Here is a 5280-nt window from a genome sequence, read left to right as displayed (position 1 = left end):
AGATTGCTTTTGCTATTTGGGGTCTTTTGTGTTTCCATACAAATTGTGAAATTTTTTTTTCTAGTTCTGTAAAAAATGCTAGTGGTAGTTTGATAGGGATTGCATTGAATCTGTAGATTGCTTTGGGTAGTAGAGTCATTTTCACAATGTTGATTCTTCCAATCCAAGAACATGGTATATTTCTCCACCTATTTGTATCATCTTTAATTTCTTTCATCAGTGTCTTATAGTTTTCTGCATACAAGTCTTTTGTCTCCTTAGGTAGGTTTATTCCTAGATATTTTATTCTTTTTGTTGCAATGGTAAATGGGAGTGTTTTCTTAATTTCACTCTCAGATTTTTCATCATTAGTGTATAAGAATGCCAGAGATTTCTGTGCATTAGTTTTGTATCCTGCTACTTTGCCAAATTCATTGATTAGCTCTAGTAGTTTCCTGGTAGCCTCCTTAGGATTCTCTATGTATAGTATCATGTCATCTGCAAACAGTGACATATGCTGCATTTTTTAAAAAAAGTATCTCTATGAGGTCCATCTAACGAGTTGATTTCTCTGAATACCTGGTTTAAATCATGTGGTCAGTTAGACATGTAAGTCTCAAAAAGTCAGTGAGAATTCCCAAGAAAATTGGAATTGTATAATGTGATGTTTTACGTGAGTGTTTAAAGAACATATAAATTAATTATCCACTTGATTATTTTCTTGCTATATGGGAGAATAATTGCCCATTGATTGTGTAATGCCAGTAGCAGAGAATTATTTGAAATGGATATTAGTTCTTTACCGTGACTTGAACCCAAATATTTTGATGAGAATACTACTATGAAATTATAATAAAAGTCAATAGGGAAATAAAAATTTATATTTAATTTCTACTTTGCAAATCTCTCAAATACATAGCTAATATAAGAAACACATTACAAACATAGCCAATGATTTTTTTAAAAAAAGGAAAGAGAAAGAAACGCAAAAATTTAAATTATATAATGGAAGAGAAAAGAAAAGACTAACATGATAATAAATAGCTAGGGCAAAGAAATGTGATTTTAATTCATTTTCACCAACATTTACTGAGATCCCCAAGGTGCAAGGCACTGTGCTAGGCTGGCAAATAATATCAACATAAGAAATAGCTGTGCTCCCGGGATTGCACGCTTTTGTGGGGATTTATTTTCTTCTCATTCTAATTTCTCTAACTCAGGATGCATATCTGAGCACCTGATTCTAAATGAGTATCTGGCCCTCCTCACATATTACTGGATTGTTTGAGAGTTAATGAGAGGTTTAAGAGGAGAAATTAAAACATTCACAAGAGTCCTCCTTGGGTCAGACCCCCTTGCATAGTGATTGAGATTTTTTTGTTGCATTTTCACGGCAGTAATTCTCAGGGTTGTTTGTGAATTTGTTTCATCAAGTAAGAAGAATCTCATTGTGCCACCCACCAAGCTCGCACTTGCTAATCACTGTTAATTGCCGAAAATTGAGATCAGCAGACTGTTCACTGAGTACTGCGATGGGTACTTAACTTATTGGCACTGAGGTTTCCTGTGTGCCCATTTCCACTAATGGACCATTTGTCCTGAAAATTGGAAATCCCAGCATCAATCCCATAAATCACACTCAGTAGGCAGACGTGTTTACCTTCCTCTTCACCTCCAAAAGGAGGACAATAGGGACAGGGGCTTCAATCTGGCCAGAAAGCAGGCAGCCTATGTGGAGAGCCAAAGTCCTTCACTCCACCAGTAAAGCTCAAGAAAAAGAAACTCCCAGAGCAGCAAACCGTTCTGAAACAGATGATAAGAGGCAGAATCTCTCACTGCCATCCTTTTGCTTTCAGGCTCCCTGTCAAGATGCCACAGCAGTACAGAAAAAAATCAAAGGATGCCTCCAGAGATTACTCAAGTGGCAGGACTTCTTCATATCCACCTCAAAGCTGCTTCCTTTTAAGAAGCTACTATCATTGTGAATCTGGAGACACAAATCATGGTGATTAGAGACTAACAATTGATAGCATATGGTCTTGATGCACAAGGAATAAGGAAACTATGCCTTCCATCACCAATCACCGTGCCATACATCTTCCTCCAGAGGTCAGAAAGGGTACAACTGAACCTGTGTTTCATGTGATGTACATTTCCCTACAGTTGTGGTATACGTGTCTAATACTGACACATCTTAAAGAGGGGAATCTCCCTGGGGTTTGTTAGATCTCTTGCATATAGTGAACAGTAAACCTTATCCCCTAAAATCCCAAGCCACCCTACTTTCATCTCCCATGATTACTATTCATCATTAAAACTTCTTGTTTCCGGATGTTAAAGAAAAATTATTCTACTTTTGTAAACCCAAACTCAAGCCAATCTGAGTGGGGCTTCTTTTCTTTCTGGCTGGCTTATTGCTAAAGAAAAAATTATTCTGACATGTTAAAACCATAAGGAAGACTTTATTCAAGACTATCTGTGATTGATGTCAAGACTATTACAACAGGGAAAGAGACTGTGCTCAACTCTGAATTCAACAGAGAGAGAGCTGGGGATTTATAGCCAATGAGCAGAATGAGGGGTGACAGTGGATGGAAAATTACCAGGAGGAGACATCAAAGGTAGGGAGATTCTTGCTAAAGGGAGGCCGGGATAATCATGTATCAAGGGTAGGGGGATTCTCACTAAACTGACTTAATAGGATTGTTGCAAAAACTGGACTCAGCAGACTGAAGAGAGGGCCCAATGGCAGGCCCTGGTCCAAAAGTGGGCTCAGAGTAATCTGCCTAAAGTTTGGTCAAAAAGAGAGTCTTTGTCAAGAGGAGGCAGTGACCCTATAACAGGTCACCATGTCTCTAGAGGTTATAAAGTGTACAAGCATATTCCTTAGATGTAATTCCATTATTGGAGTTTCCTACATCAATACGCCAGCCAGAAGGAAAAGAAGCCCCACTCAGACTGTCTTGAGTTTGGGTTTACAAAGATAGATTATCTATTTTTATAGGGTATATTTTTATATGGCTTTCCCTTTCCCTCCCCAATTCACCCCCTTTGATCTATGCAGATATTCCTCTCTCCCTCCAACTCTTGCAACTACCCCATCCATAATTCAGCCAGTCCCTGTTCCTAGCTTCCCGGATTTTTGGTGTCTTTATTTCATCACCTAAACATCTCCATCTGCATCTATCTTGCCCCAGTCATTTAGGTTTGATTTAATATCAATTTTTTAAAGTTCCCGGATCCAAAAATTTATTGTAATTTGGCCTTGGAATATTATTGTCCTTTCTTGAATTTTGTTCCTTGCTCTTATTCTACCTAATGTAGATGTTTTCTGAACTCTCAATCTACATATCCTTTCTCCAAGGTAAAGGCCACCAAAATCATCTCTAGGGTGTAGTTATTCTATTTCCTTGATTCAAGACAGCCATGAGCTTTGAAACTATGGGTACCCTAGCCTGGTCACAGGGTTATAGAAAAGAAAAAAGATTTCTTTATGAGGGTCTAGAATCTACAAAATTCTTACAGAGAATAGGCCCTGTAAGAGTTTTTACATTCTCTTTTTTAGGCCTCAGATTTATAAATTATCAGTTTGTGGCATATTATCTTCAATAATTAATTAATTTCCTTATATTTTTTAATAATTTCATCTCCACAACCCCAATATCCCACCCTATTCTTTTTCCCACTCTAAGTACCTGAATTTGAGTATTAAATTTACCCAAGTGGTATTGTACTATATATCTAACTCTGCTCACTTTTTCCACAAAATATTATGCACAATGTATCAATCCATACTGATATCTGTACATCTTGTTCATCCTTTTTAACTGATATGTTATTCTATTTTTTGCACATATAACAACATTGTCTAATTGAACATTAATTGGACATTTCCATTGTTTCGAAGTCTTTACTACTACAAATAACACTTTGATATACACCCTTATCTAGGCTTATTTGGGTACCTTGCCGAGAGTTTCTCTAAGACACATAACCAAGAAGCAGTACTGCTGGGTAGTAGATTATGCATACTTGATTCCATTAAATACTCAAGTTGGTCTCCTGAGTGGTTGCTCCAATATTCTTCTTTCTAATAGTGAATGAGTGTTTCTATATCTTCATAACCTCACTAGCACTGGACACTGTCTGAATTTTTAAGTTTTACTCTTCTGATGAGTACACAAAATCATGTCTCATTTTAATTTTTAATTCTATGATTACTAAAACAATATATAAGCACTTCTCCATATAATTATTAGCCATTCAAGGTTTCTCCCTGTGAATTGTCCATTCATACCCTTTATTCACTTCTACACTGGGTCGCCTGACAATTTCTTCCTGATTTGCAGGGATTCTTTACACTTTTAAGTTTTAATCCTCCTTTATTTACATATTTTAAAAACATATTCTTCCAGTTTCTTTTTAGTGTTTATATATGGTACCATTGTTAAACAGAAGTCTTTAATGCTACTGTAATCAAATCTATTAATTTTCTTCTATTTGTGATAAATCCATTTGTTGCTTGTTTAAGAAATCTCCAGATTCAAGGTCGAATGATATTCTTCTGAATTTTGTTCTAATAGTTGTATAACATCTCCTTTAATGTTTTGCTCTTTAACCAATTTTGATTTTCATTTTTTTATAGGTGCAAGAATGAAGTCCTTGGGCTTCTCTGGTGGTGCAGTGGTTGAGAGCCCGCCTGCCGATGCAGGGGATACGGGTTCGTGCCCGGGTCCGGGAAGATCCCACATGCTGCTGGCTCCGTGAGCCATGGCCGCTGGAATGAAGTCCATTTCTCAATAGCATTTATTAAATAATCCTTTTCTACTTAGAAGACACCACTACTGTGCATGTGTGAATATATACATATATATATACGTTTCACATATACTGACATCTGATTATTTGATTGTCTAGTAAAACAATACCTTATTATCTGGTCAGATAAGTCCCCTCTCTTTACTTTTACTTTTGTCTTAGCTATTCATTGACATTTAGTTCTCCATAAATTTTAGTATTACTTTGTTCATTTCTCAAAAATATCACATTGGAATTTTGAATAGAATTTCATTATGTTTATAGATTAATTTGGGAAGAACTGACATCTTTACAATGTTAAGCTTTCTTATTCAAGAACGTGTTAACTTTCTTTTTCTCCAAATAGAGATAAGAAATAATGCTCTACTTCCACCTCCAAAAATCCTTGGATAATGACAAAATGGTCTAGTTAGCTTTTACATAGGTGTTGGATACTTGAATAAAGATTTATGTGGAGGATATTAAGACCTATCTCAGTTTGTT

Source organism: Physeter macrocephalus, chromosome 7 (genome assembly GCF_002837175.3).
Source record: "Physeter macrocephalus isolate SW-GA chromosome 7, ASM283717v5, whole genome shotgun sequence".
In the NCBI taxonomy this organism is placed as follows: Eukaryota; Metazoa; Chordata; class Mammalia; order Artiodactyla; family Physeteridae; genus Physeter; species Physeter macrocephalus.
This window is presented reverse-complemented; position numbering follows the sequence as displayed.